Source organism: Coenobita brevimanus, chromosome 80 (assembly GCF_032717465.1).
Source record: "Coenobita brevimanus isolate Jiangsu-jjx chromosome 80, ASM3271746v2, whole genome shotgun sequence".
Classification (NCBI taxonomy): domain Eukaryota; kingdom Metazoa; phylum Arthropoda; class Malacostraca; order Decapoda; family Coenobitidae; genus Coenobita; species Coenobita brevimanus.
This window is the reverse complement of record NC_137033.1, coordinates 37,708,277-37,720,265: the sequence shown is the minus strand read 5'-3', so window position 1 is coordinate 37,720,265 and position 11,989 is coordinate 37,708,277.

Here is an 11,989-nt window from a genome sequence, read left to right as displayed (position 1 = left end):
CATTGTGTTTGTACTGCTTCCAGACTATTATTAACTTCTATTGGACTTTACGAACTGGGGGAGATATGTATAGACTCTGATGTTTTTATTGCGATTGTCTTTTATATTTTGTTTCTTCTTTCATATGAGTTCACTCTGCATTGGGGAGACTTTTCGGAATCAAGAGGTTCGATTAGTTTCTTACGAACCCTGTAATAAGAGATTTTTTTTTTTTCCTAGGTTCAAACGATCTAGAAGTTGCAAGAATATACCAATAAAACAAATCGTCTGATCCGAGGGGTTAACCCTATCATTACTTGGGTGTCTTCCCAGCTGAATTACTTGGTGGCAGCAAGAATAAACTACAAAAGGTCTTCAGTGGACTAGAGGGGTGAACAAGTGTTGCTTACTCTTGTCCGAAGTGGGTATGCTGATGTGCAAATGTGGGAAGAGAGAGCAATGACCACAACGCACACAGATCTTGACATTCTTCGCGCATCCACACTTCGATCATTGAGACCACATACAGGCAGTCATGGTTGCGAGTCAGATATGAGTTCGAAGAGAACACTTTTTCCATATGACTGCTACTGCCTACTAAGGGATACTGGAAAATCAGATGTGTCAGTAGCAATGTAACTGAACTATGTGATATTTCCGTAAGTTACTGTGAACCGCACTGGAAAAATGAATGTCATAAAAGGCAACATGCAACGAGGATTTTGTGTACAAGCAGTCCCCCTTTTAAGTCAGACACGTGCTCGAAAACGTTGAGAAACTTTTCATATAGTTACTACTGTCGCCTAGGGGTAGCAGTAGTAGTAACTGCAACCCTGGGCTGCTGTGAATTGAAACCCAGTGGACAGCAAGTCGAAGTTGCCATCCTGCATTCTGACAGCCTCCTTTAAAGGGGATAGGGAGGGATTGAGGGGCGTTTTATATAACCAGGCATTTGCGCAAGCTGGTAGTATGGATGACACCAAAATGAAGACATCCCTCAGAGGAACAATTCATCTTGTGATGGGCAGTTCGTCTGTATCTTGCTGCAGACCCATAGCGACGAGTCACAGTATTGCTGGGAATGCAGTACAGGAGGGACACCATTCAAGCAACATCATTTTTTTTTTTTTCCAGCAAGATGTGATCCGAAAGGGCTACTATGTACGACGATCCTTTGTCACTTGCCATTAGAATTCCAACTGGTTATAATACACACACAGAGAAACTGGTGAAAGAGTTCATCACAAATGAAGTTTCACACAAATTAGCATTTATCAGAAATGTTCACGACGCAATTGCAAACTCAAACTCATCAAGATGTCTTGTATATAAAGAGATAAAGCCAAGTTTCTCTGTTCATGGTACAAGGCTAAACAATCAGTGAGTTCCAACGCATAACATTAACGTAGTTCTGTGTATCTAGACTTAGCCTGACGGTGGAGACGGGATGATGGAATAGGCGGGGTCGTGGACGCCTCCCCGTCGAGGAACGTTGTGTGTTTGTAGTCTGGTGCAAACCGGTAGGCATGTGGTTGAAGCACGTCCATTAACAGCATATATCAAACACACCTGGAATATTAACAGCGTAGAAGATTTATTCATTGATATTCTTCCCCATGATATAACTTGTATGTTAATTCACGAAATACTGAAGTTCTTCCAATAGTGTTTTGCTCATTTGTTGAACTGTATTTGCTATGTATAATTAACTGTAATATTCTGTGGACCTCAGCTATCTTTGTATACAGTCCAGTGTACTGTTTTATGTATCTAATTACTTTAATGAATGCTTGTGATATATAAATTGTAGTTGTGGTCAATAAAATATCTCTCTTTCTATCTATCTGAGCCACATAATCGTTGACATGGGAAATGTTCAAGCATATCTTCCTTCGCGATTTTTCTTACACGATTCACCCCAGACCATATACGATGAAAAACTGCTCCTGAAGTTGATTAAAATCGGCAGTCAGTTGCACGAAGAGGATTTTTTTTTAAATAAAAAAATAGAGGAAGGAAAAGCAAATGAATGAAAAAATAATCCATACACCAGATTACTGGCGTCCTTCATTCATAAAATATTCTGTAACAGTTGGACTTGAACAGCTGTAGGTTGAAGTTTAGGGGTAAACAACTCTGGGGAAGCGAGTTCCAGAGAGATGCAGTTCGGGGATTAAAAGAATTCTGGTAGGCAGAAGTTCTGCAATATGGCTGAGTGACATTCCAGTCATGAGCGCTGCCAGATGCCCGTGTAGCACGAGGGGAGGCATGGAGAGATGGCACAATGGACGCAACTTCGTCTGAGCATTTGCCATAAAAATATAAAATAATACAGGGGAGGCAACATTCCTTTTTACATGTTGAGGAGGTAGTTTGTTTATAATAGCAGGGTTATTAATAATTCCAACAGCTTTGTTCTGAATTTTGTCTAGTTGTTTTAATGCAACCTCTCCACATCCATTCCAAAAGGGTGAGCAATATTCAAGCTGACAGCGCACATGACTCTTATAAATTATAGCTAACTGCTCATCAGTGAAGAAGTTACGGACTCTGTACAATCATACAAGTTTCTTTGAGGCGGTTTTAGCAAGTGATCTGACATGAGAGGTCCAGCTGAGGGCATTGTTAAGTGAGACGCGGAGAATTTCAATACTTTTGGAGATGGAAATATTAATAACAACATTGAAGGTAATATACGAATCTGGCAATATCTGTCTATTAGTAAATTGTATATGTTTGGTTTTACTCACATTAAATAAGACAAGGTTGTTTTGTCCCCATTCATTGATCGTAGATAAGTCTTGATTTATGGAGATGGCTGTACTGAGTTGAGAGAGATATTAGACTTTGTAAATGGGTGTTTGAGTGTGAATGAAGTGTGAAGTGTTGTGTCATCTGCATATGAATGGATGGGATTGTGTTGTGTCATCTGCATATGAATGGATGGGATTGTGGGTGACAGATAAGAGACCATTAATATGAACCAGGAACAGGGTTGGCGCCAGAACTGATCCCTGTGGCAAGCCGGTGTTGATTGAGTGGAAATTGGAATATACATCATCTACGTTTGCTCTTATTTTTCTGTAGCTGAGATATGACGAAAGCAGAGGAACAAAAGACGTTAGTCCATAGCAAGGGAGTTTGGATAGCAGGGAACGGTGCCATACTCTGTTGAAAGCCTTAGAAATATCAAGGGCTGCTGCATGAATTTCTCCATGTAGGTCGATTGATTGATGGATGGTATGAGTCAGGAGACTGAGTATGTCAATGGTTGATCTTTCGTGGCGAAAACCATATTGTCTATCACTAATTAAGTTGTTGGATTCAAGTTGTTTAACTATGTGCTTCTTAATTAAAATTTCAAATACTTTACCAAGAGAAGACGTGATAGATAATGATCTGTAATCAGAGGGGTCAGAGGAACTTCCTTTCTTTGGAACTGGGTGGATATTGGCTTGTTTCCATGAATTAAGGAATGTAGAAATACGTGTGCATAGTCTGAATAATTTAGCTAAAACAGAGGCAAGTTCTGGGGAACACTTATTCAAAACGGTTGGGGGAATTCCATCTGGGCCTGGAGTTATTTTCGTTGGTAAATTGTCTAGGATGGAATTTGCGTATCTTGTGTGTATTTTAAGTGAAACAATTTCGGGAGAGTCAGGTTCAAGTACTGGGGCGTTCTGGCCGTCTTCCTCGCTAGTAGAATTTCTGGCAAATGTACTGGCAAAGATAACTGGTTTCCCAAGAAGGTCATCTGTGATGCTGCCATCTGAAGATTTTAGTGGGGGAATGGATGATGACTTGTTAATGTTATTATTGAAAGAACTGAGAGTTGACCAGAATATTCTAATGTCATTAGGGCTGTTAACTAGGGTTGTTAAGGATATTATATTATTGACGAAATCATGGGGAAAGTGAGATAGTTTTTACTATATTTTTACCTCAGTCGACGAAAGGCCAACCCTGACCTGAACAAACTCATCATAACAAAGTAGGATTAAAAGTTTAAGAGCTGTGTCATAAGAGGATGAACACTGGATCGAAATTTTCTATGGTATAAATACAATATAAAGCTGTTAGGCTTCATAAAGGATTGCCGCATTTCCTGGTGTTTATGTTGGTATTGGCGATTATGTGCAAATTTCAGTGCTGTATTTTGTTCAGACTGGAGGATTATACTCACACACTAGACTTGTTGTTGTGGGAATGCAATAGATTTCGTTCGACTTAGATCTTCATGTTCAGACTGGACCTTTACCTTGGCAACATCACAATAATGCAATATCCTCATGTATGTCTATCAGTTCAAATTTGGCCCACTGCACAATCGGACTTTCTCTGTGCGAGAATGGTAGCCAGGATTAACTCTTCCCCATGCAGGCTGGTTACGGAAGAGGGAGGGGGTGTCTGTAAGAAGAGTGATGTATGTGGAAGTCGAAGTATTGAATTGGTTATGTTTGTGTATGTCAGTCTGTAAGAACCAAAAGCTTGCAAACATAAGAACACATATGAAAGACCATGCTGCCAACACCCACTGTGTCACCCACGTCGTGTACTCAAATTCTAAGCTCGGAACTCATAAAACATGAGAGAAGTACTCTAACAACTGAGCCACTGTAGTTTCACATAATCAGGATGTGAGTATAATTTCTTTAACTTGTAATAAATTTCTTGATGCAACCATCAACATATCACATAATTGTTCAGTTTGCTTACACACTAAGAATGCAACTTCGATTAGCTTCACATACCTGAACAACTTCCCCTACCTGCCCAGAATACAACTAAAATTAGAACTCTGTAACTGTCCTGTGGACAGTCACTAGTCTCCATCTACTGTTCCGGATGGAGTTCTTTGACTAACGTTCATTAAGACATGAACAGGATACCTCAGTAGTGTTCATAGGTCATGGTAGGGTACATTCTGTAGAAATTTAGTGGAAATTGGTCCAAGTTCACCCCTCAGATTCCCTGTGCAGGTCGGATTGAAATATGCAGTAGACACGGCCAATTTTTCTCGTTCGCTTGTAATACTGATTTGACTCGTTCTGCTATGCCCTTGCACTGCGTGTAAAGGATTTGATTTTTTTATCAGTAGTGGCCCATGCCAGGACACATAACCTGGGCCCTTCAGATGCCTTTCGCAGTTTCCAGTTCTGCTGGAATCGTCGCGAGACTCAGGTCGGAATAATAATAATATTACCAACAAAAACAATAATCTCCTATGTAGTAGGTGGAGACTAATTACGTAATTTAAACCCACCACGCAGCTCATTTTTTCCGTTCCTACAAAGTATCGTATACTCACATATTCCTCCACATTTTCTTGAATATAACATTGAATACAAGTAGAAAGCACTTAGAGAGCGCGTACCTCCGCCAGTGCCGATGTCATTAAAAAGGATCCGGATCCGGATTCATGGAGATATTGTGAGGAATACACAGGATCCGGTTCAACCTCGGAATTTAATCAATTGTTCCTTGCCCCATGGCCCACTCTTCCACAAAATTCACATTGTGAGAGATACAATGGATCCGGATCCGGATACGGATCCAACCCAAATTTTAATCAGTTCTTTCTTGGTCCACGATCCACCTTTCTACAAAATTTCATTGAAATTCATTTAGAACTTTTGGCGATATTGTGCGGGATACTCCGGATCTGGATCCGCCCCAAAATTTAAGCAATTCTTCCTTGGTCCATGGCCCACCCTTCCACAATATTTCATTGAAATTTATTGAGATCTTTTGGAGACATCGTGTGGACAAACGAACAGACATGCACGGGTGACTACATAACCTCCTCCAATTTCGTTGGCGGAGGTATTTGGCTGTGTGTGTGTGTGTGTGTGTGTGTAGGCTGCAGGCCATGTATAAATGCCTTTTTGCCGTTGCTTGTCCACTTCTGTGTATTGTATATATGTATGTATGTAAGCATATACATGTACGGGATTTGTCCGTGCCTTTTTACGTGCATGAGCTCGTTTGCTTATCATAACGGCACCCAGTGCCAATGGGTAATGACCCCTATGCACAGTGATTTCCTCGGTCTAGTAACCTCGTGTGCCGCCCACTATGGTCCAGCTTTGTGTGGGTCTCACCTGGCTGCCTGACAGGTGGCTGGTGGCGAGGCGAACATTGCCAGTACACGTGGCACGCCGACCCCTCATACTCTCCACCCTGACCCTCTCCTTACATCACCTGTTTTAGGCTAAGAGTCTCAGCTGGCAAATTTAACAGTGTCATCATCATCATCATCATCATCATCATCATTCAATCCTAAATTGCCTATATAGACAAAAGCGTAGGGGTCTGTGGCTAGGCTACATATTCCTGAAATATAAGGTACAGGTGACTAGCTCTGTTTGCTTTTAGGTGGTATTATGTGAGCAAGAAACCTCAATTCTCCCCCAGATGGAAACCCTTCCATGCTCCATCCGGCTTGAACGCCTTAGCCCAGTAGCCCTCCAGGCGTCATATGGTTATATGGTTACCACCCGGGGTAGGAAATGGCTTCCTGAATTACAGGAAACCATTACTGTACAGAGAGAGAGAGAGAGAGAGAGAGAGAGAGAGAGAGAGAGAAATCATCTTGGCAAACTGTAAACAAGAGAATCATCTCGGCAAACTGTAAACAGATAGGTTAAGTGTATCGCCTACTAAGCTTTGGCATTAAATGCCACACTAGGCGCAGTCTGAAATGACTGATTTGAAAGTGTGCACTACTACTACCAGGAACGTTCTGTGCCACACTTCTTTTAGCAAAATTAACAACATTAGCAATATTACTTTCTGGAATACATTCCACATTTCGCACTCTCAAGTGTGTGTATATAAATCTTCACAATCTGTACCACATAAATTCGTCTCTGCTTACACCCCGTAGGGGTAAACCATCACACCCCCGAATTTTCCCCAGGGACCTGTTTTCGTACTGACCATCCTCCCCATTCATCTAGTTCTCCCAGGGATATATTTTCCTCATGAATCTATTTTCCCTTATGGATCCGTGTTTCCCCAAAGCCTTCATTCCCATGGACCTATATTTTCCCTCTAGGTCAATATTTTCCCATGGACCGAGTCTGTGAAGAACGTATTTTCTCCCATGAACCTATTTTCCCTTATGAACATGTTTTCCCCCATTAACTTGTTTTCCCTATTAATCTATTTTTCCCCATTGACCTATATTCTCTCATGAATCTTTTTCTCAGGGAGCTATTTTCTCTCAAGAACCTATTATCCTCACTGAGCCTATTTCCCCTTTTCAGTCTATTTTCCCGTTGAACCTATTTTCCTCATGAACAATTTCCCCGTGAACCTACTTTCTCTACGGCCTTTTGTTCCACCATGGACCTGTTCTGCAATGGACACGAACCTTGTTTCCCCACGGACCTACTTCCCTCTTTGACTTATTTCCCTATGTACCCATTTTCCCTCTTGGATTTGTTCTACCCCCTGGAAAAACACCGTGCCCCTCATGTACTTATTTTCTCCTATGAAGCTATTTCCCTCATGGATATATTTTTACCCACGTCCTATGATTTCAGTTGACCTCATATCCCCCAGAGCCTTATTTCCCCAAAGTCCTAGTCCACCCAAATATGGACCTACTGTACATTCCCCCATGGATCTAGCTGTCGTGTGCCTATTTACACCATTGACCTACTCCTCAGCTGATCTGTTTCCTCCATACACCCATTCATCCAGCAACTCACATCCCAACCCACTCACCTAGTGTAGTCCATACGGTGTGGCAAGATGACTCAACAACTCCTCACTCCTATACAAACAGGCACTGCAGAAATAATCAGATTATTTTATTATTCTTTTTATTCTTATTCTTATTCTTATTGCCTTGAATGAGCTAGTTGCTATATCGTATATCAGTTGTTGTTTTCTTCTATTTCTGGCACTGAGAATAACCAGTATAAAAATTAGTTAAAGCAAGCAATGTAGTAAGAAAACGGTAATGTAAATAATAAAAGGATTCACCATCACAGAATTAATAAGCTTCGGGGGAAGCAATTAGTCAGAATGAAAAATTACCATCTTATTAAGGGATTGGGAGATTACAGAGACAATTAGCTGTTTTTTTGTAAGTTTAAAATCTACATTATTTTTATTATACTTGCACATATGCAACAAGCATAATAATATACAAACCAATAAGACTGCTTACGACATGCACCTTTATATAACTAACCACTCACAATCCTGTATTTACCACGCACCTTAATAGTTATTCAACACTTTCATAGCTCCAATTGTAAGATGCTCTTTAATGCAGTCTACAGCATGTGACACTATAAAACACATGATAATCTACAATTCATAAAATCACTTACAACATGCTCCTGGATATAAACCAAGACTTACAGCACCGTTTATAACACACTATATTATAATCTACAGCTACATTGTACCATACATAAGATGCACTGTAATGTTACCTACAACTTCTAGCGCCATATTTAACATAGTTTATAATTTACATCTCACAGCAGCACTATTGCATGTTCATTGTTATAACATGTATCTAATTAATTTGCATGTAACACGCATTTCAATAATCTACATTCTCATAGTATCATATACAATGCAGATTTATACAACTAAACTGCACCTTACTATATAACACCGGGAATACCATGCACCTAAACACTTGTAGGAGATGAAGTAAGTGTATTTCATATGGTTATTCATGCTGTTTCCAGATGACAATAATTATTCACTGTAGGAAAAGCCTCTCTGACTGAAGGGGTTAATGAGAGTTTTATCAATCCCTCCCACATCAGCCTCCCTCTGAGTATTATCATCTAGCGGTACCAATAATAAACTTAATAAATACTCTGGCTGAAATACCTACCACTTGAAACGCTACTTCCAGCATGCACGCTAGCACAACTTACAACTTACATCACCACATAAACCGCAGCTGTGGGCTGTGACTCTCCTGGACGCCCGGGGGATGAAGTAAAGATTGCAACTTCAAGAACGAAAATAAACCGGCTGGATGATGAAGTGATGAACAGTAGTTAGACAAACACTGTTTCAACCAATTATTGAAATATCTGTGTGTTAACCTATTCAGGTGTTGAATACGCGCAACTCTTGGGGAAACGATGTTACAATGGTATCAAAGACTTGACCTCATTATATTATTATCTCCTTCACCACGAGGGGTTTATTCCTGAGCTTGATACAGTCGCCTTGCTCTTGTGAGAATACAGTTTAGAAATATGTCGTTCTTCTGAGTTTTTAATTCTAACCTCCGACAGATCTCCCTTTAACGAGAGATAACGTATGACAGAAGCACACACAAAAAAGTTAAATGCTGCATCATAAACAGGAAGTCATCTTCTTCACTGTGACAGGTTTCCAGGGCTCAATAAAATTGAACGCCGAAACCGGAGTATAATATAAAATTCATCTTCGTACTAATGAACTTCGCTGACCACAGCTAAAAACAAAGTGAAGATTTAGAAATAGAGGTACGGAAATTTTCCTGTCGCAACTAAAATGTTTTGCAGGAAGAACAAGATACAAAAGAAGGTTCTGCTGTCCCTCGTACTTACTGTAGAAGCAAACCGTAGCAGCAAGAAGCAGAACATTATTGAAAGAAAGAGTGAACATCTTCCGACGTCTCTTATTCTCCCCTCATAAAACAGGTCATAGTTACGACAGGGTAAGTTTCCACTGCGTGGCGATAGAAAAAAAAAAAAAAAATTAAGAATTTTACCATATATCTTGTTCTCGCTAAAACCATTATCAACTAAGACAGAGAATGAATCATAGGTTATTTTTTGTAAAAAAAGAACACCGAATCGAGAATGAAAAATGTTGCCACTCCTCTTGATCTTTTTGCCGAAATAAATAAAATTACGAGAGGAAGGAGGTCGTAAGGACGTGTGCATTATTAAAGGAAAGACAAGGATAGGAAAAAATAGACTCATTCGAAACCTTTTTTTTTTTTTTCTCTCCATTAAGAGTCCTTATCTACAAGAGGAAAAATATATGCATTTGTGAAGCCCTTGTCGAGGTATCTATACTGTGTCATAATTCTCTCTTTCTCTTTCTCTCTCTCTCTCTCTCTCTCTCTCTCTGGATGAAACAGAAGTACAGAATCGTCCCATGTCTCTTTTTTATTCTTTTAATGCTGATCTCAAGTAAGAGAGACCAAAATACCGTAAGTGTTTCTGTGGGGCTGAATCCAGATGTGCAGCTTGACCCGTGTCTGGCCATATTAGGCTCGAGACCCAACTCTCACAATATATTTTCCACTGCCATCCTTAGCGGCACCTGGCACTGGCTGCCACCAGAAGCATTTAGGAGGCTAATTCTTTATCTCAGTGGCAGAACTGGACGGTTTACTGAAAAAAAAAAGAAAAAAAAAACTCTTGCCATCAGAGCGGTAATAATATCTTCGAACGAATCTTTCGAGGTAATCTGATTTATTTTACTTTGGCTACCACGAGGCCATTTTATTTTTACTCTCCACCTGACAAAGTCAGAGGAGGGTGTTGTTATCACTGGGATCAATACGTATCCGTCCGCTGAGTTGGGTGACGGAGTGGCTGTCTGGGCGTAGAGATTTCATTTCCGGGCCAGAACTAAAAAAATATTCACTATAGAGCCATGAAATTTCAGAGAGTTATGTGTCTTACAGTGAACTGGTGCCTTTTGATAGGTAGAATGCCGTGTCTTAAGTACTTATTGTAATGAAAATGAATTTGTTTAAATAATGAAGAATACACACACACACACACACACACACACACACACACACATATATATATATATATATATATATATATATATATCCCAAGATTTCAGTGAGACCTGCCCAGGGAATCTGAAGGGCCCAGGTTATGTGTTCTCAAGGCGTTCTCACTTCTGTTTCTCGCCACTTACCCTCCACATTTTCTCCACTCTCATTCACTTCTCTCCCCGCCTACACCTCTCTGGCTCCTCTCGCTCCCCCTTCCCCCCTCTGTATCTAACGTCTCCCCCTCCTCTCCATCTCATCTGCCTCACTTCTCCCTCTCCTGTCCTTCACCTCTCACTTACCCCTTTCCTTTTCCATTTTCCTTCTCCCACGTCCCACACCTAATGTTCTTCTCCTACTCCCCTTTGCCTCTCCTCTCAGCTTCCTTACCGCCTATCATGTGCTTCTTCACCTCTGCCCCTGCCTTACTTCTGCCCCTCACTTCCATGGTCTTCTTCCATTGCCACCAAATCTAAACCTGCTCCCCTCCTTTCTCCCTGGCTCTCCGTTCTTTTCATTGGCCACACTCATATTACTGTTCTCATTTATCTTCTCTCATCCTTTCCATCTCCTTCCCTCCTGGATACCTTTTTTTTCTCTTGTCTCCGTCTCTCTCCTCATCTGTTCTTTCTTCCACCTCTTGCATCATCTGTCCGTCTCAAACCCATCTCACATTAATTAACACGTGTTCCACCTGTCCATGTCTTCTACGTATTACTATCAATAATTTTCCAAAACTACTTAACCATTCCACTGTAAAATGATATTCCTTTCTTAAAATGAATAGCCTAGGGAAGACCAAGATCAAACAGAAAAGAAATTACTACAGTGAAGCGACTGATGAAGGATGTTTCTAAACCCAGTATTACAAGATGATCTACCAAAACTGAAGACTATAACGTTTAATGCGTTTAATTCGGTTATGTTAATTTTTCTTTATTCTTTCAGTTTCCAGAATATTTTGTTCATCTTTGAAAAGGCCACTAGTACTGAATGGATTAATAAAGACTGCATGTGGCCCTCCCTATCGCAAAAGTCTATACTAAACTAAATAACTGTGGCTGAAGGTATCAACCAATCCAGTACTTTCTTACCCCGTTAAGGGCATACACTATGTCCCTGTGACAACGCTAGCATACTTAGTCCCGACATTTAAGGCAAGAGAGACTAGCCTTAAATGAGCATTAAACCACATCCATCCCTTGGATGTAAACCTTTACTTGTCCAATTCGGTTGGAGCGTCTG